This window comes from Cetorhinus maximus, chromosome 5 (genome assembly GCF_964194155.1).
Source record: "Cetorhinus maximus chromosome 5, sCetMax3.hap1.1, whole genome shotgun sequence".
In the NCBI taxonomy this organism is placed as follows: domain Eukaryota; kingdom Metazoa; phylum Chordata; class Chondrichthyes; order Lamniformes; family Cetorhinidae; genus Cetorhinus; species Cetorhinus maximus.
The window spans coordinates 21,346,383-21,372,322 of NC_135883.1; the positions used below are offsets into that span (position 1 = coordinate 21,346,383).

The 25,940-nt window shown below is 40.1% G+C and overlaps 1 protein-coding gene across 7 annotated transcripts in view; it reads left to right on the forward strand.

Moving 5' to 3' along the window:
• The window catches only part of LOC144680519 (CYFIP-related Rac1 interactor A), a 144,037-nt gene that overhangs the window by 34,845 nt on the left and 83,252 nt on the right, over positions 1–25,940 (forward strand). For all 7 annotated transcript variants that reach the window (XR_013576570.1, XM_078541588.1, XM_078541589.1 and 4 more), the window contains one exon: positions 24,597–24,666. The gene's annotated coding sequence lies outside the window, so the exon portion shown is untranslated. The remainder of the gene's footprint in view (positions 1–24,596; positions 24,667–25,940) is intronic.

A 25,940-nucleotide genomic window follows, 5' to 3' on the forward strand; every position in this document is an offset into this window, starting at 1 on the left:
CCTCAATACCAAGGAGCTGGCAAAGATGCCACCCCAAATCTCGAGAAGTTCTGATTATGCCTTTTGCTCTTTGATGCTACCAAAGAATACATCCAAGGCAAACTCCAGACCGTGGCTGATGTTTTATCCTACATCCCTGTGGAGAGGCCTGCATGGAATGATGTCTCCTTTGTTGCTGATGTCGAGTCCTATGCCTCTTCGCCGATTAAGTTTCTCCCAGCAGCCGCTCAAAAATTAGAAGAAATTTATACCACTCAAAGCCGACACTGAATGCATGCAAATTCGTGAGTACTGAGCGACTAGCTGGCCTGCATAGATTCCCACTAATTGCATTTTAAAACAATACTTTTGAACAACCCACCATTGTAGCCTTATGGATGACCTGCTAGTCTATAATGACCACATTGTCCAGCCTGAGGACCCTGGGAATAACATTCTCCAATGCTTACACCTGGGATGCCTGGGCATTACCAAGTGCTGAGCACGAGCTTGTAACTCCGTCTGGTGGCCTGGTACATTGAAGGCCATTGAAGGTATGGTCTCTAATTGTCTAACGTGTGCTGTCCATAAGGAAGACTGCAAGGAACCTTGATGGCCTCATCTTTCCCATCTCGCCCATAGAAGCACCTCTGAATGGTCTTCAAAGGTAAAACCTTCCTCATTGTCGTTGACTACTATTCCTGATGGATTGAGGTCAGGTGCCTACTCAGCCCACCTCAACAGTGGTTATCACTATACCTGGAGATTTTTTCCACACATGGCATCCTGGATATGGTCATTTTGGATAACGGCCCACAGCTCACTAATGATTGCTTCATTGAATCATGTGGTTTCGTACACATGTGGTTTCGTACACGTCACCAGCTCACTTAGATACCCACAGGCAAGTGGCGAAGCCGAATGGGACTTCTGTACATTCAAGGCCCTGTTACAGAAGAACAACAACATCGACTTGGCCTTGCTTAGTTACCAGTCTATACCTTTACACAAAGGTAAGACTCCTTGAGAGCTTCTAACGGGTAGAATGTTATGTACTCGGCTACTGAGTCTCCCTCATACTTTGAAACCGGGTGTCACTGAGACTGACTTGGACAAGGTCTGACAGAAGGAGGATCGCTATTGTGCAAAACAGGCTGTTGCCTTCAACCGCTGTCATAAGGTGCAGGAACTGCAAGCAGTCCAACCTGGGGAGTCTGTCCGGATCTGGGACCAGAACTAATCTGGCCAAGTTTCAAGTCCCGTGATTCACCCTCATTTTTACTTAACCAATACAGACCATGGTGTACTCAGATGCAGCATTGGTGTCTAACAGCAAGCGGCCTTTGTAGGCCTGGATCCACCGCTCAGGCAAAACAGAAGATGCCCCAACCACTTCAGTGGAATGGTCACATCCTCCTCTGCAGGATGCCTGTGTTCCTATCCCTCCTCGCAAGAAAGGAGGACGCGGTCAGGCAGATTAGTTAAGCCACTACAGCGTCTTTCTCTCTGACTCAGAGGGCCTGACAGTGAGTTTTTTTGGTGGGGGCGTTGGTGGGTGGGGTGGTGGTGGTGGTGCGTTGAGGGAGTAGGACAAAAATGTAAATAGCTTATGGGTAGAATGAAAGACTTGAGGGAGGTGCAGTATAAGGGGTTAATGGCTATTATGCTAATTGTTAGAGTGCATCATCAGTGATGTCAGATGATGTCAGATCTCACACAACTGGAACCTGAGGGAAAATGGTTCTAATGGAATCCTGCTAAAGTCTGTCCCTGTATATCATGTAAGTAGTCAATAAATGCCCACTAGTTTGCAACAACATCGTTTACAGCTCTCTTCCATCAAAGGCGCGAAGAGTCCAGTCATGATATTAATACACTTCTGAAAATTAAGTACAAAAAAAACTAGGAAATATGTGTTGAGGAGAAAACGTTGTGAAAATATGACATTGCTGCAGCCTTTGGCATCTGAGAAACTACATTCTCATTTTTGATGTATTTAAGGTAAAATACTGCAGAGTTCTGAAGTGTGTCATTTTCGATGACCTAAATAACCTGCACTGAGTAATGCTGCCTACAGCAGCATTTTAACTATGTGTAGTAAGTTTCCCTGACACTGGTATTGTTAGAACTACAAGAGGTTTCAGTTTCTAAATGCAGTTTTCCCCCCTAATATATCTAAGTATTTTTTGTGTTTTAGTTATTCAGTTTACAGTAATACACATTTTTGGATTTTTTGTGAAAAATATAGTAAAACATCCTGTTAAGGATATATTGCATCATAATATGCACTTAATGGGAATATTGCCCAAGCCACAAATAAATTGCTTTATGACAGAATATTTTACTTATTTGATCACTTACTAATTAACAAGTGAAGACTATATCTTCCAGGCCTTGGCATGATGGACCTGGAAGGGTCTGTCTTCAAAACATTTGAAACATGGTAGAAGTTCCAGTGAACTCTGTTTTTCTGGTTAAATTATGTTTCTGGAGAAATCTTATCACACCATAGAACAGACCAATTTTGTTTTGGTTTTGGGATGACTAACTAGCTGTGAAAAGTTAATGTTATCCAGCTTCATTGTCCAGCACAATGCCCAGGATGCATGCTTGGGGAGTGAAAAAGTTGTTTGAGAAGTGTGGCACCAGCAGAGAGGAGAGGGGACAGGCAATGAACTACATGAAAGCACACCAATTGAGCTATTTCAAAAGTGATTTGTAATAAGAACTCCTAATGAAACTTCTTCAGCTGATAAATATAGTAGGTAACAGAGCTCTCAGGACTGGTATCAGAAAATGAGCTTTCACTGCAGGTGGTGGAACGAGGGAAGGCCACTGCAGGTTCTGAAGTGAACGGCTGATTGGGTGAACAGTGCTAAGGAGTCTGTGCCTTCAATATTCAATGCTAAGAGAGTTGCAGGGGCTAGAATGGAGAAACTAGCAGATCTACTCATGTCAGTCTCTAAATCTAGTGAGAAGATCTTTTAGAGGAATCAATCGTTTAGAGGACTGAATTTAACTATTCCAATGTGTGACTGAATACTTCCTTTGTTACTGCCATTAAGTACTAATACTTTGAATTGTTATTCAGTTGCACTCCACATTTTGTCTTGTTATATATACTGTTCGGAGAATAGCTAATAAATGAAATAAAGTTAACTTTAGCAATATAACGTTAATTGTATTTGAGGATATTGGTCTAAAATTGTCATTTGATGACAATATTATGCTGTGTTCTGTGCACCAAAAGGGGTAGTGCACATTATATCTTAATTTTCCTTACAAGCAGTAAGTTAAACAGAAAGAAGTGTTCCAATGCATGCAGTGTACAGTGTTTGAAAAATCATGAGAGGAAGTGTGCACATCTTTATTTAGCTTGCAAGCTCTATTTGAGAACATGTCCAACAGCACTGTGGGTTTTAGATGGGTTAAATGATTACCTGGGAAGATTGCAAACATTGGTTTTACCAAAATACATCCTATGTTACTGCTGCTAAACTGATATTGCTCATTCAGTGGAACGCGGAGAAAATGATTTGGAAAAGGAGATTCTTGCATTGCTCAAATGCACTTTCTAGTGAATTGATATTTTCCGTGGAAATATCTTCAGGGAAGCCTCCTGAACAGTAGAATAACATGATGGCGTTTGGGAAAGAAGAATGAAATGTAATAGAATGAAGGTGAAACTGTGTTTTATTATTACAGCAACACATTGTACTGTGTTACTGCAGGTGAAATTACTCTTGCACAGATTGAACAAAATCCAACATGTATTCTGACACGAGGATAAAAGAAGCAGTTTGCTTAAAATTATCTTGTTGTGAATTATAGCTTGGTTAAAACTTGCAACGTATGTTGATATTATCATGTCTGATTATTCTTGTTATGCTCAAGTGATATATCTTTACAAGCTACATTGAATACCTTTTTCTTATGTTGCCCTGGCATGTAAATCATTTTTCTTCCATCCGTAAATTCTGGTAGCTCTGCCGCAAGTATTTTGTGAGGCTGAGCAAGTGACCTTTTCCCAGGATGCTGCCAATGCTGTTTTGCTACTGAACTTTGGGAGGTGTGAAAGATTAGCCCGGCTTTACTTGTCTCTCAGTTTTTGACAGTGTTCTTGTTCTTTTTGCCATTGACAACATAACTGAGATGGTAACTCATTGTTTGGAGAGAATATAAGGAAAGTTAGAAGAGAAAAGGCTATTTGGCTTACTGATACAGGAATATTTCGCCTTAGTATCGAACTGCATTTTGAATAACATCAATGCTTTTTGCCTTTATTGCTTTTGTTGGTAAATTACTGCAAACATTAAACACTCTCTGGGGAGAAGCTTTCATGTCAACCTGTTCCAGATTTGTGTTTTTGTTCACTTTCGTTTATGTCGTCTTGGTGAATTTAAATTCGGGCTTCTCGCTGCCACTGTAACCTCAATGCCGCTGTAACTAAGATTATCTAACTCATCCAAACTAAGGATCAAAATCGAAATCTTGCTTTCTACAGTTCAGTGCACACCATCATTTTGTGTTTTTTTTCCCCCTCGAACCACCAGGAGAGCCGTATATTTATATTTTCAAAGTACTTTAGGCGTAAATATTTAACAGAATAAATTCTGTACAAGATAGTTGAGATTGAAGCTACTTCAAACTGAGCCACTGGAAATGGATTACAATGAAAATTCTGTCAAGCTATAGAAGAGTAAAGATTTGAAAAGATTTCTCGAAAATGAAAGTAATGTACAATGGTAACAATTTCAGTGTCAGGGCCTCTCATTTATTGTGTTTTGTGACTAATATTGCTAATATTTAGCCATGCAGGCAGGCAGAGTAACATCAAAAGACAGTGCAGTCACTAGCCAACATGTTTGGAGCTGAGTAACCCATAATAATGGATTGAAAACAAACAAATCTGGAATAATTTGACTTGACCTTGATCTCTTCTGTCATCAGGTGCTCCATATACTTATCACAGCAATGGTTACAGCTAGTTTTATTAAGGCATAAGTTTTCAAACTGCAGCCCACAGGTATTCAAGTGAGTTCATGAAGGAGCCTTTCTTCTTCTTAGTCCCCGCATGCAGGAAGTATGATGTCTTTTGTATTTATATTTCATTTTCTGTATTTCCCTGTATTGGTTGACTTACCAGCACCTGGCTCGATACTAACAAGATCATTTCAGATTCTGCAGCTAGAGCATTATGTTTCTTTGGGCAGCTGACTATGTTTTGGAAGTTAAGATGGAATTTCCTGGTTGTGTGACAAAATTTCCAGGGCTTTCCCGCACAGAAATTTGCAAATCAGTGCTTTAAGGGTCAATGTAATCTGATCTTGTTTCCCCATTTGTTATTAGGATTTCTTTGCTGAAAGCACACATTTATTAGGACTGATCCTTACCTTTTTTTGGCACATCGATCTATGTTGAATGGAAGCCCGGACAGTGCATGTTGCAGTTTTTTGAATGTGACCCTTCATTATTTTTAGCCCAATGCACAAACCCATCACACATTATTAGATGTACTACAAACCCAGGGTTTGACCGCTTGACTGCTGCTGTCTCCATTAATTACTTAATTTTGAGTTTATATAATTAATCATTTAAGTCCCCTTCCATTCACCCCTCCCCACCCACCTTATTTTATGCAGGTGGGGGAGAGAGAGCTAATGTTGTAACAGGAAAACACAGTGCATGACATGTTGATGGAATATGTGAAACTCTCATACTCATTGTTAAAGCAATCTCTGGGGAAACCTGACTGTCTGCCATAAATATGTTAAGCGAAATGCCATCTGTTAAAGCTATATTTTATCAACTGTTGAACTCTTATCTTCAGATTAGGGATACTGTCCATTTATAAGTCTGTTGTGGTTTCAAGACCTTGAGAACATACTGTTCTCTTCAGCTATCAAAATATTCACCACTTAGTTGTAGTTGCCTGCAATTTGCAATTCCGCCATTTTGTGTTTAGTTTTATAAAGTGCTTAATGTAATGGTGGAAATTACATTTTTAACTCCATTTGCCACAAAATGCTTCCTCTCTACATATGAACTTCAGGATTGCAGACTGATCAGATTATTTTGAAAATGCCATTGCTCTAAGCTACCACCAGGTCAGTGTTTTGTATGTTGGAATGAATGATATAGACACTCCAAGGTTCTACAGAGAAACCATTAGCAGACGGCTAGATAAAAGTAGCAAGTGCATACTGTTGGGGATGCTTCTTGCTGCTTAGTCAATGATTTTTCCAAAACAGCATAATCGTGTAGTTGGAGAGGTTCAGTAGAAAAGGAAGTTATGTTGAAAAATGAGCTTATTCAATACATATGCTGTTTAACAGTGCAGAACTACGCCAGAGTATACAGGGACTAAAGAATAGTACCCAATTTCATTACAAAAACAAATGCTGGAAGTACACATCAGTAATTGAAAAGAGAAAAATAGGTTAATGCCTTGCATATAGAGCCTTCATCAGAGCTGAGAACAGAAGATAAGCGATTTCCCTTAAAGGAGTAATAAAATTGAAGATGGAAAGAGATGGGCAGGTAAAACAAGAACTGACCAATTAATGAGTTTTATTTTGGAAGACTAGAATGATGCAAGGGAAATGCATTAAAATAACAAATGCGTGAATTATAGCTAGGTAAGGTAGTGAAAAGATGCACTGTTTAAATCAGATGGAATGAAGTGTGGATGGAGGGAGTGAATATAGAAATAAGGGAGAACTTTAAAGTCTAAATTTAATATAATTAGCGGTCAGACAAGTCCTGCAGAGAGCTTCCCCAAGTGTTTCCCTTTGGCCACAAACAGCAATCCAGGTCCAAATTGCATTGAAAATTGAACTAATTTTGCAAAGTGAATGTTTTGCTCAAACTCATTTGTCTATTGCCAAATATAACACCTTCCATACTAAACTATCGCAATCGTGCAACATTATAGAATGTATTTTAAAAGAAAAATAGAATTTAAAAATGTTCCTTGATATTTTTAAGAGTAGTAACCTGGTGCACTTTTATTAATACAGCTGAAAATGGGTTTATCACAAAAAATAAGCATTTTTAATCTGTGCTTAGTCGCTCATCTGTTAGTAACCTGATTTTGAATAACTGAAAAGGACTTAAAAAAAACTGTACAGAACCATTTACTAGTTACAGTGGTGTACAGTAGTCATTTTCAAGCTAAATTAATTATTTGAAAGGTTCTTTTTAGTGTCTTTGCACAGAAAAAAACTTAATTTTAAGAGCCACTTCAAAGGGCAGCAAACAGGTGCAATTATGAGAAGGTCACCAGGAGGGATTCATTTAACCTGGAGTATGACTAGATTTGTGGGCGAGGCTGGCTTCCAATGTGATGATTTTTAAACTTGTTCGAAAGATTGCAGAAACTCAATTTGCGTGGAATGTAATTTGCAATTGAAGTCCATGATCTTTTACACTGGTTTTGCTCATTTTTAGACACATTGTGCTGGAAGCACCAGCGCAGCCACCCAACTCCAGGACAAAAACAAAAGTACCTGGAAAAACTCAGCAGGTCTGACAGCATCTGTGGAGAGGGACACGGTTGACGTTTCGAGTCTGGATGACCCTTCATCAGAACTAAGGCATATAGGAAACTCCAGCCCCTTGTCTTATGAACAATCTGATCTTAGGAACAGAAGAGGCCATGATAAAGGAGCATTTTAGTAAGAGTCAAAATAGCACAACAAAGTAAAGACAGAAAATTCTGAAAATACTCAGCAGGTCTGGCAGCATCTGTGGAGAGAAATGGAGTTAATGTTTCATGTCGAGACCTTTCATCAAAAGGTCACAACCTGAAACATCGGACTAGATTTTACCCCGCGCCCCCAGCCCTGCAGGCATATTTGAAGGCGGAGGCTCGTAAAGTAAGTGAATGGCCTTCCCACTGCCTCCCCGCCCACCCCCGACCTGGCTCTCATATTACAGTGGGCAGCAAAGATGTCTGGCAGCCTGACCGCCCTTGGACCTATTGAGGCTCTTGAGTGGCCACTCAAGATCATACCCGTCCTTTAACCCTCCCCCTGGATTTTCAAATCTGGCCCCCACCCCCTCACCCCTCTCACGGGTTTGCCAACCACGCCCGTCCAAAACCCCAGATTTACATTGTAATCCAGGGTCGATCACTGCTTCAGAATTACCTGTAATCCCAGCAGTGGCCACCACTCAAACCTGGCGCTGCTGGGACTACAGAGTTGCCAGCCAATCAGATTAGTCGACAGCTCTCTAATTTGGGGTCGACAGCTCACTAAGGTGGGGCTTCCGTCGGGAAGGGGGCAGAAATCTCATCCTGAAACAATTAAGGTCGTTGCCAGCGAAAAATAGCTGCTGGGCAGCCGGCTTTTGGGTAGGCAGGCTCACGACTGGCTTTTCAGTCCGTTAATTCTGTTTCTCTCTCTGCAGATGCTGCCAGACCAGCTGAGTATTTCCAGCATTTTCTGTTTTTCTTCAGATTTCCAGCACCTGCAGTATTTTGCTTTAGCATAAGCATTTTTCTGTTAATGTAAGAAAAAAAAACGATGGACCTGAATGGGTGAGTGGAATTATACGGTAAATGCAATTAGCTTAATAAACATAATTGAGACGAAAGGCTCAATATTAATTTCATATAGCTGGATTAAAATATTTAGAATGGATAGATGGAACTCCAGAGATAGGATGGCAGAAGGAATAATTTAACCAAATAAGGGACTTTTTGGATCTAAACCTACTCAATAAGTTTCAATCTGATTTGAGAGAAAATCTGATAGCATATTTTTATTCTCTTTTCTCTCATGTACTCATTCAGTTTCCTTTTGAAAACATCTCAGCTATTTGCCTCATCCACTGACTGTGGTAGTGAGCTTGAAATTCTAACCATTTTAAGTAATTAATTTTCTTTACTTCTCCTTCCAATGTGCATCACCTCACATTTATCTATATTAATGTTTATTTGCCTCTTAATTACCCAGTCTACAAGTTTTATTATGTTGCATTCTTACTCTGTGTTAGCTACAAGGTTGGCATCATATGAAAATTTTAATTTTCAGTTACTTGTTTCTAAGTTCAAATCATTAAGGTAAATTGAGTCTTAGTGGTCCCAGCACTGATCCTTTCTACCTTCCTCCAATCTGAATAACCACACTTTATTACCATGTAAAGGAAGGATTGGGGGTCATAGGTTAGTGGTGATTGATGGCACAGGATACTCAGCCACACAGTTTAGGAAGGTGCCAAAATGTGATCATTATGCTGAGGTGGTAGGTTTCAGCTGCACTGCTGACGGACATTACAATTGACCTTGTGGTCCCTGGTTTATAGAGAAGATTAATCATCCAGTGGTTGAATTCCTGCTTCCTACCCAGTCAGCCTTACTAGAAACTGTTAACATGTGGAATGGGGATAGGATTGGGCTAGACTGGATTTATAGCTTGCTGACCCTCATTGAGCTGATAAAATTCATACAGTGAAGGTCGGGAAACTCAAATGGAAGCCAGAGCTTGCATTTCTACTTGACTTTTTTAATTGGCAGTCTAACACTATCACTCGCACTGCTTATCTGCCTGCTGACTTTCAGTTCTTTGTGCTGGTTGTGTGGGCCACATAATAATGATTTCTGTCCCTGCCATTTGGCAGTCTTTAATTATTATTGGCACAGGCACAGAGTCCAGTGTTCTTTGGTCAACAGGAAATCACATTTTTGAAAGTAAATGAAAGAGCAACAAACTATCATCAGTGTGATATCCTGCAGTATTCTGTTCTTTCATAAGGTAACTTCAAAAGTATGTACCTACTCAACAAAAAAAATACTGGATGCAACAACAAAAAACTCATAGCAAACTAATGTTAGAGATTAATTGACATATCCAAAACACATGGGAGCTACGTACACCAGGTAATGTTCTTAAAATCCAGGAGATGTTCTTTTTTACATTGTTCCAAAATTCTGTTCACATCTGTGAATAATCTTGAGAACTTGACTGAATAAAGGTACAATAAATGTCTATTATATTCAAATGCTGACATTTCTGTATGCTTCACTCGACTTGGGATATAGCCTCATGATGGAATTTTATAAACTATATAATGTTCATAAAATTGGTGTGATTTCAGTGCATATTGAGCTACAGTTCATGTTAGACTGAAGGAATGAAAGAAGTGTCTTTTGGGACATGACTGTAATTAGCCCTGTTGGGCAAAAGCTCTTCTAAAGACTCTTCAGTTTGATCTATGCAAGGGTGCCATTGGCTTTGAAACTTTTTCCACTTCAGAAGTCAAATGATACCTTTTAAAATATATTTTTTTTTTGAGAAATAACCCAATGTTACTTGGCAATTATGAGTTGCAGAAAAATACCATTTCCTAGTGGAAGTATTAATAAGTCACAAAAGATCTGTGCACTTTGCACAATTGCAGAGTGCTGTTGATAATTCACTCAGCTGGGGTTTAACTCAGCAACATGATCGTCTGATTTTTTAAAACTCTGCTATTTGTTTCTTAACTCTCAGAAATCTCATTCCCTCATCACCCCTCTGCTTGCTGACCTACATTGGCTCCCAGTCAAGCAACAATTTGATTTTAAAATTCTCATCCTTATTTTAAAATTCCTCAATGGTCTTGCCCCTCCGCCCCCATCTCTCTAATCTCCTCCAGCCCCACAACCCTCCAAAATATTGCTGAAAAGAGAGACATGTTGCCGAAGCTTTCTGTCCCTCAAACTTGTAGTCATCAGACAAATGCAAGAGTGCCAAATTTCAAACGATCATGGCAGTTTATACCGCGGGGACCCACTCTGTGCAAACAAAAGGAATGTGTTCAAGTCTTGCGCCTCCTTTGAATTGTCTGGAAGCCTGTGGAGGCTATAGCTCTCCTTTGCTTTTCCATAATAACGCCTTGGCTGATCAGAGTCGTCTTGCCACCAATCAGTGCCCCTTTTCCCCTCTGTATAAGTTGTTGTGCTTGAAATTTGGCATTCTTGCATTTGTCCTGAAGAGCGCAAGATAAAAAACTTCTACAACATGTTTCTCTCTTCAGCAATGTTCAAGTTCTATACCACCAACCTCCAAGATATCAACGCTCCTCTGATTCTAGCCTCTTATGCAGCCCCAATTTTAATTGCTCTACTGTTGGTGGCTGTGCCTTCAGTTATCCAGGCCCCAAGCTCTGGGAAACACTCACTGCATCACTCTGCCTCTCTACCTTGCTTTCCTCCTTTAAGATACTCCTTAAAACTTATTTCCTTGATCAAACTTGTAGTAGCCATCTACCCTAAGATCTCCTTATGTGCCTTGGTGTCATACTTTGTTTTATAATTCCCCATGAAGCATCTTGGAACATTTCATTATGTTAAAGGCGGTTTTATAGTTGTTGTTTTGCAGATTTCAGCCAGTGAAATATATAGAATTTAACTGCTTTTGGAAGTCCTTCACTGGTAAAATCCATTTTCTAGGTGATAGTTGTATGTGGTTTGTACATGTAGTTTTACTACTTTAGATTTCAGGGTAATTGCAGTTTTTATTTTTAACTAACCTTAACTGATTATGAAATGAAAGTCCACAAATTTCAATGCCTGGGGCTTAAATTTATAATTGTGCAAAATTTCACACCTCTCTGAACTTCCTTAATTGGAAACTGCATTCAGGCTTCACTGTATTCCAGAGACGGCCTGTTTCTGTTTTAAGTGTGTTGCTAATTTTATAGGTTCATACATATAACAGAAGGGAACATTTTTGTAGATAATACAATAAATTAGAAAGTACATGTTTCAAAGCTGAGTCTATTTATTCAGTGTTTAAAGTACGATGCACTGCTATAGATAGATAATATTCTAAAATAATTGAAACGTCTATTTTTTCCTTTTTAATCATAGTCCGTTTTTATGTATGACTGAAATAAAACTGTAATGAAGATACTAGTATGCAATGTTATTGTGGGGAATAATGATGTAGAGTAATACAGATTAGTAACATTGGGCTGGATTTTTTTCGGCAGGGGATCATGTAAAATAGGCTGGGTGGCTAGCCCATCACCTTCCTTTCAACTCCCGAGCTCACCCCCATAATACGCTAGGTGGGCGGATGCTGAAATCGGCAGTCTGCCCACCATATGTAAATAAATAATTTAAGGTCAATTAGGCTTGTTAGCAAACCTATTTGCCTGAATAATACACTGCTCACACCATAATACATCAGGAGTGGGCAGGCAGTTTTTTTTATGTCCTAGATGGTAAAGGGCAGAAAGGAGGGGGGGGGTCACCATTTGGTGGGTGCCCTGTGTACACCGGGGGCACCCGCCCAAACCCCCCCCCCCGCCCCAATCCCCCACTCCCCCTTCCCTACATGACCCCTCCCCCTTCCCTGGGCTCCAGGATAACTCCCTGCCCTAAAACCCCGGGACTTACCTTTCTGGGGGGGCTATGATCTTGTTCGTCCTCCTTTCTGCAGTCCCAGCAGCGCCCACTACTGAACTTTGACACTGCCAAGACTGCTGGAGCTGCCAGTCAATCAAATTAACCAGCAGCTCCCGAGGGTGGGATTTCCTCCCACCGAGGGGTAGATGTCCCACTCAACCAATTTTGCCTGTTCACAGCATGTTATGGCTGTGAGTCAGGCTTCCTCTGAACTTGTGGGCTTCTGGCAGACTTCCTTCCCCTACCATACCACACCCCCGGCCCCTGCCCCCCGCGTAGAATGCAGCCCATTGCTGTTACACTGCAATATTAGTGTTATTTGTTAAACATTGTAAAGAGAAGTAACCCTGATATAACCCTGAATACCATTAATATTCTCATGAACAGAGGATAACATTGTTGTTATAGAATTTAACTCATATCATGGAAAGTGGCACTGTAATAATTTGGAGAGCAATACTTTCCAAAATAATACTGCACACTGTTGTATGTTAATTGGTTTGTTACGCTGCATGATCAACACAGGCCAGTGCTGCGCTCTGTTGTGTCTCTTTGTTAGTAGATATCGACCAAATGCCAGGATAGGACCATGTTAACTACCTCACACAACAAATTAATTAGAACAAAATCACACAAAGCAGCCAGATTGGACCATGTATTTTCAAGTTAATTCTTCATAAAAAACAATTAGTTAAAGCAAGGAGTTTGCTGGTGAAAATAGCGAGGAGTACATTGTAGATCAAATTGAATTGCCTTGCACCTTAATTTCCACATCCAGAATAGAGAAAATCAAACAGAAAGCAGTGCTGGATAGCAATTTGCCAAGATGATGTACAAATGTACAGCAGATCAAATCATGACAACATTGTGAAATGGTGAATAGCAGCTTCATAATTTAAGGTATCATTGAAATGGGGCAAGTATTGTGTGTTGCAACATAAGCTAAGACACCAAGAGAAAACATTGCAACAGAACTGGGTAGAGCAAGGACTGCACTACTGAATTTACCCATAAGTAGCAATGGGTGAGGCAAGAAGCTAATCTATAAATCCATGAGTAATGCCATAGTGGATTAGTAATAGCAGTTGTAAATGTCTATAGGATGATTCAGATAGCAAATCCACATACTAAATCAAAATTACCCTCATATTTTTCCTGAATTATAGGAATAAAAATTAATTAGAGATTTTAAGCTTTGTGAATTGGAGAGAATTTTATTTTTGGCAAACATTAATTATCCAGTGAGTAGGCTGTAACTGTGATGCACTTAATGCATAAGTGTAGCAGATCGTGTGAGAGTCCAAACATATCAAATTGATTTAGTGAGGCAGATGATTGTTGTACAACAGGTGCGTTCTGTGCTAAAATTGTTTCTCAATTATTTTGGCTTTATTAATCTATAGTGTAGAACTCACAGTAAACGATGCTTACTCAGAAACATATGGCCTGCTGCTTGCCGAATCTGTTATTCCTTGTTTTTTTTACATTGTGCAAGCAACTGCTGCTATTGCATACAAAAGCTGAGCTTCTCTGCCAACTGATTAAGAGCCAGCTACTAAACGTGATTGAAAACTTGATGGATAATAGAAAAAGTTGTGTACCCTTTTTTTAATATTACGCAAAAATATGTGATTAGGTTGAAAACGTTTTGTTTGGCAGAAATAGCCAATGTACAAAGAGGACAAAGCATAGTTTGTAAAAAGCCGAACAACGTACAGTGTAAACTTGATTGGAATGAGTTTCTAGTTAAGCATCCGGGAGACAAATAAAAATGTTTTTCTGCCGTGTGTGTGCATTCATCAAGGTGAGGCATGTCAGCACAATGTATTCCCACTGTCTGCATCAAGTACCCCTGGGTCAAATTATATAAATGACATTCAGAACCAGGTTTTTATTTATTTTGTGTTGGCGACACTATAATCCCAAATCAGAAGCGTAACGACTACTAGCCCACTTTCTGTGAAGTCCATCCTGTGGCTGTTGAGTAAGATTGCAAATATGCACCAATTTGTGCTGTGGGACAACACGCACTGAGACTGGCCAAACTTTTTTTTTTCCTTATTCTCTTCTGTCCATGGATTTTCTTTTTCTCCTCCTACTCTCTGGCATTCTGTTCTTGATAACGTACAGTTCTAAATGCATCAGGCACCCTGCAGTATTATCCAGACTGGCATTCTTTAAAGCCGAAAGGGTGAATGTTAGCAGGCTAGTCGGCTCCAAGGGTGTCGTAGCCTAATGCAAATCTTATCTCCAACTGAAGTCCATGTTCTCTGCTAGCGTCTTTGTGCAACAATCAACAATGGGATCTGTGTCACTATTCCCCCTTTCCCGTTTCCTACACCAAGCGTATAGAATGACAATTTTTAACACCCCCACTGTACTACCTGCTAACTCGGTGCACATCATTAATTTGAATGTGGTTCTTTTCTATACGGCTGAAGCATTTAACCTAATGAATAACATAGCATCCTTGCAACCATCAGAGAGAGGAGAGGGGCATCAATGTCATTAGCCTGGCATGAATTTGGACCTATGTCTTGGAAGTGGAAAAGATACTGTGCAAACCTACACTGTCATTCCAAATTGGGTTTGATTTCTTGGGAGACCGTAAACATAAATTACACCTTTCAAATCGGAGGTGTGTATGAAACATTTCCATGTTTAAATGTGCCTGCTTTAAAAATAGACAGTTTTTAAAAAAAATTCATTCACGGGATGTGGGCTTTGCTGGCTGGGTCAGCATTTATTGCCCATCCCTAGTTACCCTTGAGAAGGTGGTGGTGAGCTGCTGCCTTGAACCGCTGCAGTCCATGAAGTGTAGGTACACCCACAGTGCTGTTAGGGAGGGAGCTCCAAGATTTTGACCCAGCATCAGTGAAGGAACGGCGATATATTTCCAAGTCAGGATGTTGAGTGACTTGGAGGGGAGCTTCCAGGTGGTGGTGTTCCCAACTGTCTGAAGCCCTTGTCCTTCTAGATGGTAGTGGTCATGGGTTTAAGGAGCCTTGGTGAATTCCTGCAGTGCATTTTGTAGATGGTACACACTGCTGCGACTGCGCCGGTGGTGGTGGACGGAGCGAATGTTTGTGGATGGGGTGCCAATCAAGTGGGCTGCTTTGTCCTGGATGGTGTCAAGTTTCTTCAGTGTTGTGGGAGCTGCACTCATCCAGGCAAGTGGAGAGTATTCCATCACACGCCTGACTTGTGCCTTGTAGATGGTGGACAGGCTTTGGGAGTCAGGAAGTGAGTTACTCATCACAGATAGATCCCTGGCCTCTGACCTGCTCTTGTAGCCACAGTATTTATATGGCTAATCCAGTTCAGTTTCTGGTCAATGGAGTTGCTACTGTCTGGTGATTATTTAATTTGTCAACATTTCCTATTACTAGTAAATGCTTCAATGCTCCATGATTTCATATTAAAACAAATAATAGGTTGAATAACTAATCTTATTTTACTTTACTTTAACTATTTTGTGCGATAGTGACAAATGTATCCCTGGTGTAAACATTATGTAGAAACTTATTGCTGCAGTACTGAATTGCTAAGATGATTTGCATGTGGTACACTCCCTGCTTCAAACTTACATTTAGCAGTTTTTTGTTGCAGACTTGCCTAATGATTTATTAAATTAAAATGTAAAATATGCATTTGTGATTGCAACTGTGGTTCGATAACATATTATCTGATCTATTGAAGTAAGGAATTATAAGTATCTTCTCTTTTTCCAGCGCATACAATAAGAATTTGTTGTTTTTATTTGAAGAATAGCTTGTTGCTTTGTATTTTAAATATCATACTACATTTTTGCGCACTATCTCATGGGCTAGCTTCAATTCGAACAGACAGCTGCTGCCTGAAGTTAATGTCCTTTATTTAAGTAAAAATATGTTCCATAAATCTACTTTAAAACAAGGTATCCAGTATTTTATATTGGCGCACACCCTTTTAAATAGAATTGAGTGATTGCTGTGTATTGGTCATGGCTACACAGGGATGTGTGGCATGCCATCTAGTATCCTCATGATCTGATATTTCTGGTGAGAGCACTAACCATTTTATGAAGTGAATCTTAACATTGTCAGATAAACCATACCATTCAAGAGCATTAGTTCAGAATATTCCAGATAGCATATAACACAACATTAAAACAGGTTTTGTTTCTGCCCAGAGAAAGCAATCTATATCAGTTACTTAAATTTTACATTAGGTTGAGCTGCAAATCTCAGAATGAGAATATTGTTACTTGGCTTGAATAGATTAGTAATTTAAGCATAGCAGAAACGAATTCACTGAGATCTTGGTTTAAAGAGCCTATCTGATGATGTTTGGTGAACTAATTCAGTACAGATTTGAGACTTCGTAAGTGAAACATTGATTTAGTCAGGAATCTGAGCAGAGACATGTCAGCTGTTGGCTTGAAGCTATTAATACCATACATCTGTCCTGTGGATTGGTGTCTTGTCACCTATGCAGTGCTCAATATTTGGCGAAGCCTGAGAGCTGAGCAATCACAGCTCAGAAGCTGCAGTTCCTAAAAACGTTTTTGAGAAGGACTGCAAGAATCTTTCCTGTATTTAACCCCAAAATGATTACTACTGCTCCTAGCTCCATGTAGGCTTCTTGTGTGCCGTCTCATCATAAATTTCTAAATTTTAGTCATGAAATCGTTAATACAGAATAAGCCAGTCTTCATAGTTGCAATGTGTAATTTAGAAAACCAGAAATGATCCAATGACAGCAACCCCACCTCCATTACAGTTCTGACTGTGCACATACAGTACCCCAACATTCAGATTCTAAAATGCCCCCTACTCAAAAGGGTGGAAATTAATGTAGGGGATGAGATTTTTGCCGGTCCAGTTGGAGAACGGGCAAGAAGGTCCACATCACCTATTTTCGGGAAGGTCCACCACATAAGTGCCAATGAGGCAATTGATTGGGCAATAGCGGGGCTTCCATGGGATCAAGGAGGGGGCATAAATTGTGCTGCCCAAGAGCTGCCGGCCAATCAGGTCATTGAAAGTGGGGTGGGGGGGTTCACGGTGTGGGGTGGTGGGGAGGGGAGAGGGGGGTTCGACAGCAAGGACAGGGGGTTGGCTCTCAGCAGCCCCCTTCCCAATGCCAAATCCCTCCATTAGGCACTGAGTGAGGCCCTTAAATGGGCATTAGTTGTTCACTTAAGGGCCTCAATTAGCAGCGGGGCGGGATATGGCTGTCCATGAGCCTTCCTGCCCCAGACTTAATCGTGGCTGAATTGCCGGGCGACGTGGCAATCTCCTGCCAACCCCCACCCTCTCCGCCCCCAATTTAAATGCCCCTTTGGCCATGAAACTCTCCTCAGAGGATGGCAAAATTCCGGCCACTCTTTCTAAAATGTAAATGTAAAAATTGACAAATATAACGGGCGTAGATAATTTGGTACACTGAATATATTAGTTCATAAATCAGTCATTTGCAGGTGTAATTGTTAGTGCCTCTATCCCATTAAACTTTGTGGCTCTGGATATGCTTTACGTACATCAAGTATATATTAATTTGATATATAATTCTATCCTTGGGATACACTTATTTGACTATTTGTTAAGGCTAGTTTTTAAAAAAAATTATGCTTGTGCATCTAACAGGTTTACTTTGATTTTGCTGCCAGCTGCTCATTGTCCTGTCATTGGGAACCAGCGGGACTAAGTGCAACTTTAGTCTTGACTCTCTGCATAACAGCAGCACAGTGATTATGTTACTGAACAAATGATCCAGAGACATGAGTTCAAATCCCACCATAGCAGCTGAGGGATGTAAATTCAGACAATTAAACAAATCTGGAATAAAAAGCTGTTGTCTGTAATGATGACCATGAAACTATCGAATTGTCACTGATGTCTTTTAGGGAAGGGATTCTGCTGGCCTGTATCTGACTCCAGATCTACAGCAGTGTGATCTTAACTGCCCTCCTAAATGGTCTAGTGAGCCACTCAGTTGTACTTAAATGCTATGAAACATCCAGTAAGAATAAAACTGGACAGATCACCCAGCATCAACCTAGGCACTGAACATGACAAATGCACAACCAGCCCAGTCCTTCTCAATAACATTTGTAGACTTGAGGTAAAATTGCAAGAGCTATCTCACAAACTGATCAAACAACAATCTGACGTAGTCATACTCCGAATTCCCACCAGCAGGACAGGCCCCCCTAGAGGTGGTAGTACAGTGGTATACAGTCAAGAGGGAATGCCCCTGGGGGTCCTCAACATTGACTCCGGACCCCATGAAGTCTCATAATATCTAGCCAAACATGGGCAAGGAAACCTCCTATTGATTACTACCATCTGCCCTCATTCAGCTGTTGAATCAGTACTCCTCCTCCTCCATGTTGAACATCACATGGAAGAAGCACAGAGAGCAGTAAGGGCACAGATCTTCATTGTCCATCACCAGGAGTGGCTAGGTGGCACCACTACCGAGCTTGCTGAGTCCTGAAAAACATAAGTGGTGTGAAATTTAAAATTAGGGGAAACCCTGATTAACCTCATCCCCCCCCCCAACCATCTCATCGTATCCTTAACACCTTCCTATCACATTGTGTGGTACTACTCAATGCTAAATGGGATAGATTCAGCATAGACATAGCAGCTCAGACCTAGCCATCCACGAAGTGCTGTGAACTATCCACAGTATTCCATCATAATCTATAACCTCATCACCTGCCATATCCTTCACTCTACCATTACCAACAAGCCAAGGGACTAACCATGGTTTAATGAGGAATGTAGGAAACCATGCCAAGAGCAGCACTGGAGTACCTAATAATGAGATGCCAACCTAGCCATACTGGACTACATGCACGCTTAACAGAGAAAGCAGCATGCTAGAGACAGAGCTAAGCAATTCCACAATCAATGAATAAGATCAAAGCTCTTTCGTCCTTCCGCATCCAATCGTGAATTTTGGTGGGCAGTTAAACAACCAGTGGGAGGCCATAGACATGCCAATCCTCAATGATGGGGGTGCCCAGCACATCGGTACAGAGGACAAGATTGAAGCATATGCAACCATCACAGCCATCTTGATCTCCTCCTGAGATTGATCATCACAGATATCAGTCTTCAGCCAATTCAATTCACTCCATGTGATATCAAGAAATTGTAGAGGGAGCTGGATGCAGTGAAGTATTTTGGCCCCCACAACATCTGGGATATAGAGCTGAAGACTTGTGCCACAATGACCCACGCCCCTGTAACCAAACTGTTCCAGTACAGCTACAACACTGGCAGCTACCTGACAATGTGGAAAATTGCCCAGATATGTCCTGTCTACAAAAAAATGGGACAAATCCAATCCTACCAATTACCGCCCCATCAGTTTATTCTCAATCATCAACGAAATGATGGAAGATGTTGTTAACAGTGCTATCAAGCGACACTTACCAATAACCTGCTCATTGATGTTCAGTTTGGACTCTGCCATGGCTGCTCAGCTCCTGACCTCATTATGGCGTTGATCTGAAGATGGACAAAAGAGCTGAACTCAAGAGATGAGATCAGAGTAACTTCTCTTGACATCAAGGCAGCATTTGACCAACTGTGGCATTAAGGAGCCCTAGTAAAATTGAAGTTAGTGGGAATTGGGGTAAAACTCTCTGCTAGCAAAAAGAACAATGGTTGTGGTTGTTGGAGACCAGTCACCTCAGCCCAAAGGACACTACTGCAGGAACTCCTCAGGGTGTCCTTGGCCCAATCAGATTCAGCTGCTTCATCAATGACTATTCCTCCCTCAATATATCAGAAGTAGTGATGGTTGCAGTGTTCAGTACCATTTGCAACTCCTCAGACAGTGAAGCAGCACATGCCCACATGCAGCAAGACCAAGACAATATTCAGGCTGGGGCTGCTGAGTGGCAGCTAATAATCATGCCACACAAGTGCCAGGCAATGACCATCTTTCAAGAAGATATAATGCTTATAATGTTATTGGAAATTATTTCAAAATAGAGTTTAGTGGTGTCTGTGTATGTATGTGTGTGTGTCTTAATTGGATTAAAGCCAGCTGATCTAGAGGCTTTGATGTATAGAAGAGAAGTAGGTTTGAAATATTAATTAGGTAAATATGGGGACAATTTGCATTTTTTTCTTTAAACAAGCAACTAGTGTAGCTTGGATTCAAAGAGAGGGAGTGAAATATTACACTAACCGGGTGAAGCTCAGAAATGTTGAGTTTGTTTATTTTTCCCAAGGATTACTAAAAATGTGGGTATTATGAAAAGGTCTTATTATTAGAAGAGCCAAAGTTCAAAAGACATACTGATACAGTGAAAATTTGCATTCAGAGAGGAAAATATGTATAAAGGAAGAGAAGGTTGTTGGTAAAAAGGAGGGATTCTAAGACCTAAAGCCTCCAGCCTGTAAGCCTCAAGCCGCTGCCTGCAAGGACTCAGAACTGAAAGAAACTCATTTTGAATGCGACTGTCCAGAGTGTGCTTTGCCAAGGATCTGTTTAAATCTTTTGTTTTACTGTTGCCTTAATGGAGGTGTAACTAGGAGTCAAATTAATTAGGGGATTTTTGTAGTTATTATTGTAGTACTTTTGTAGACATATCTATGTGCTTACAATCTTTCTTGTATTAATAAATGTTTCATTTAGTTTTATAAAAACCTCTTGAGACTCGGTGGTCTCATTACTATTGAATTCAAAGCCTGTATCTCGAAACATGCAAATTGCAAAATTGGTTATGACAGTTGTTTGAAGTTTCCCTCTGGGATTTGAACAGCTCAGCATTTACCATCGGCTCTGTCATAATACCATCTCCAATAAGAGAGATCCTTACCATCTCCCCCTGACAGGTGGTGGTGGGAGGGCAATCTCACAATTGATCAGAAACTTAACTAGACTAGCCACATAAGTATTGTAGCTACAGGAGCAGGTGAGAAGTAAGGGTTCTGCATCAAGTAATTCACCTCCTGACTTCCAAAGCCATCTACAAGGCTCAAATTGGGAGTGTTTTGGAATGCTCTGCACTTACCTGGGTGAGTGCAGCCTCGCAACAGTCAAGAAACTCGACACCATCCAGGACAAAACAATGTGCTTTACTGGCACCTCATCCATCACCAGCGCACAATGGCAGCAATGTTTACCATCTGTACGATGCACTGCAGCAATTCATCAAGACACTTTCGACAGTACTTTCCAAACCAGCAACCTCTGCTGCCTAGAAGGATAAGGGTAGCAGGCGCATGGGGGACAGTTCCACCTGCAAGTTCTCCACCAAGTTGCACAATATCCCTGTCTGGAAATATATTGCCGTTCCTTCATTTTTGCTTATCAAAATCATGCAACTCACTGACTTAACAGCACTGTGGGTGCACCTACACCACGCAGACGGCAGCAGTTAAGAAGCTGGCTCACCACAAGCTTCTCGGTGGCAATTAGGGATGCAGTATAAATGCTGGCCTCGCTAGTGATGCCCACATTCCCATGAATGAATAAAAATGAAACAGATTGCACTTGTGAAAAATGGTTACACATAGAAGTGAAAAACTTGAGCTGTACTGATGAGCGTGGGTGACATTAGATATCCATAGTAGTTTAAAAAATTTTTGAATAAAAATAAATTAACACATTTAACGGCAGTAAAAAAATTGTTGCAATTTACTTGATAGCTTACAGCAGTCTCAATGTCTTCAGATCATTTAGGGCCTCTCTGCTCTTATTGTTGGTTTAGTATTAGAGTATGAGGTAATACATTCAGTGTGTCAGATTTTAAAGGTTGTTTTTAGTTAGTTCAAACTCAAAATGGCAGGACTTTAACCTCAGACCTATGAAAGTTATGTAACAGGAAGGCAGCAAAGTAATTCAATACTTAAAGAATTAAGTAGGGTAAGTCAACTGCTGTCAGGGTTTCTGGAAGTTTTGACAGACTTGATAGCTGGAATTCAGCATCTAAAATATTGCCTATTCAACCTCATTTTATGCATGTCATCTCAGAGACTGATTTCATACTGGGGCATAATGACAGAATTTTAATGGTGATTAGAGGAAAGATTGTCTTTCCGAGCAAACAGATATTTTGAAACTTATGGACAGGAAAAAGCCTAGATGTGGAATTGCAAAGAACTCTTGATGTCGCACATAACATATAACAGACCTCCTGTCTTTATCTGGTGACAAAAGACAGTTAACAATCTCTGCAAAGCGATCAATAATCGCATTTAATCAAGTGGAAAAGCTCCACGTTGAAACTTAATTTTACTACCAATATAGCAGCAAACTTGTAACTATCTTTTTCCTCTCCACTCTTAAAATGTAACATGGTAAATCTATTTTCTGTATAATTTTACTCACCATCTATTATGACGTTTTGATGAAAAATTGCTTACCCATGAAGAGTAATTTTTGTAATTGAATTGATAGCATGAAATAATAATCAGGAAAGCTGTGTTTAACCTTCCTGTGCACATTTATAAAACTAAGCCAGGGTTACTTCTTTGGGCCTCATTATTTCAGCAATATTAATTACAGTTAAACTAATGGAGAAGTAGTCGCTTACATAGGAGATGAAGTCGACTCTGGCATAAGGATAATGTGGTACAACAACACGTGAAACACCAATGCTGCTTGCTGATGTTTACAGTGCTGAAGGAAATTTTCAGACTCAAAGCTTTTGTTGTCACATTGTGAGATTTTAATACAAGGTAGATCTTTCAGTTCAGTATCACTGGCCTCCCCTGTGAGCAGACACTCTGGAAAACTACCCTATACCTAGATGAATGTAGCAAGATCCAAGATTTAAATAGAGAACACGTGATCACCTTTACTGGACCTTATTAACATGCCGTCACAATAGCTTCCGATCAACCCGCTTTCCTCTATCTTTAAACTGACTACTGTCTGGTTGCAATTCAGCTAAGATATAATTCTCAAGTTTATGTCAATTAAAAACTGCATTTTTCAACTCTATTAGTTGGGCAACTATACACAGGATTCAAAACTGTCCACCTAAGTACATCTGCCAAGCAAGTAAATATATTATAAATAGCACCACAGCATGTTTGTATTTGAATGGAATGGCTTGAATCATCAATTAGCAATCAATGTTTTTATACCATCAAGGTCTTCTTGAACAATGTCTGTCCCCTGAAATACTTATATCACTTTGAGATGTGTATATATTCAGCTTGCAATAATGGTAGCTGTATCCAATTATTGCAAGAGAAAATAATAATGTTATACCACTGATTATACCACTGACAAAAATGTACCATCTTTGCCACGTCAATATAGATGAAGCCTGCTATTACTTAACAATCATGTGATGCAAAATCTGTGGAAGAAATTTAAAAATCAATTTTATGTGCTGCAGTGCTAAATCTCCAGGCTCCAAAAACTTTTATATTGCAGTCCAATGTTTAGTTTTCACACAAGCTATTTTTGGCCACATAACCTACTGAAGTGTGGTGGAGGCAGATTCAACCGTGACTTTCAAAGGACACTGGGATCATTTTCTGAAGAGGAAAACATTGTAGAGCTATGGGAAAAAAAGCAGAGGAGTTGCACCAAGTGCCATTGCTCTTGCAATAGCTATATCTTTTTTGAGGAGATCATTAGCTTTTTTCACCAACTAATGTTAGGTACCTTTAGTTGCATATTGTGCAGGAAAACGGGAGATCTTTCCTATTCGACACCAGTTTTTCTTTCTCAATCATCAGAATTCAAGATGGCTGTTAACCTACAGAAAAACAGATGCCTGATATTTGGCCATCCATTGCGGAGGAGAGTGGGCAGACTGGAGGGCCTCCTTTTGGGGCTGAGCCTGGGCCTGGCCAAGGTAGCCGTCAACAGGTACAAGCAGCAGGAGGCTGAGGGGATCGTTCAACCTGACTGCCCTCCTCTCTTTCGTGGCTACATCCATGTCTGGGCGTGCCTAGAGATGGAGCATACAGCATCCAGCGGTACGCTTGAGGCCTTCCACGACTGGTCATGACTGGAATGCAACATTGATAATTAGGACCAGATTTCAATTTAATGTGCTAAGTTTTGTTTAAATTTTCTGTTATTAGTTTATAGTGGTAGTCCTTTGAGAAGGGGACAGGCATTACCTCTTTTAAATGATAAACTCCTGTGATTGTTCATTATAAAAGAGAGTTTACAGAAAATTATTTTTCTATTTAATCATTGAATTTCTTATTTTTAATTCTAAGTAAAATTCCTGTGTTTATATTTCTAGATTCTGATGCATTAAACTATAGCACCAAGCTGTGTTACAAACAAGCCACTTTCTCCAAAACTGCTGCCAGGTAGGTGAAACGTTTGAGCTAATTAGTAAGAACTACATCAGAGCATGCTAGTTTCCCTGAGTTACAGCTGTTGGCAACAGTGAATGTTGCATGTATCTACTTCATGATTTATAGAATACTCCATTGCCTGAACTGCCAGATGCCTATCTGGAATGCTTTGTACATAATTACCATCTCAACACCAATCCTGTACTCAAGGATATGCACTACACTCTTAACGGCAATGCTCTTGCCACCTGCTTAGCCATTTGTGAACCTCAGCCGTTATCTACAACTATTGTCTAGAAACGGGTGGCTGAGTGAATGCTCGAGTCTAACCCAGAAAGAAGAGAGGGAAAAACAGCTTCTCTTTTGTTCTAAAGCTTCCCTTCTTCCAAATGGGGCTGATTTGATTTGCTTATTCCACAATCTGTGATACGCAGTCAGCATTTTTTTTTTCCAGAAATGCCTCTATATTTATCCACAAGTTTGGTTCATTCATTTTTTTTTTAAAGGCAGCTCAATGTTAGTTTACAGTGACTGACAATGTGCAATTTCTGAGACAAAATACTAGATGATTTTTAGGATGAGAATTTTCAAAAATTCTATGCTTGAGTGGTGGTGCGTGCAATTAATCTGTATAAATACAATGCTTTCCCTGTTAAGTTATATTGGTGCTACAATCTAACTGCAGGCAGTGGTGCTGCTGCTGATGTGAGAAACGTGCATTTTTGTAATCACAGAACATTCTGAAATTGAACAATGTCTCTAGTCTTCAGTAACGTTAGAATTCATATGCATTGTATGACTAAATGCAGCATAAATTTTAATGAAATGCTGACTTATTTTTAATTCTGTTTAAGGAAAGGCAAAACCATCATCTGAGAATTAATTTGAAATTCTGTTTGCTCCTCTATTATTATAATGATAATGCCACTGAAAAATTGGGAAGCTTTGTTACTATTTTAGAAAGTTAAAATATAAATTGGCGTTCTGAGCACCCTATTATAGGAAGGATAATTGAGCCACTGGACTATTACGAAGAGTGGGAGTAGGTTATAGTTACAAGAAAGACTTGAATTTTTTTAACTGAAATAGAGAAAGTTAAAGGAGTCTAATCTGTGGTTTCAACACTAATATTTTTGGGGAGTAAATATGATTGATCTCACTGTTTGGCAGACCACAATGAGAGGGCATGGCCTCATCATGTTCAATAGAAAAGACATAGGGGAATGTTAGAAGAAATGCTTTACCACAAATGGCATTGAAGGGGAGACAGTAACATCACTTAAAGG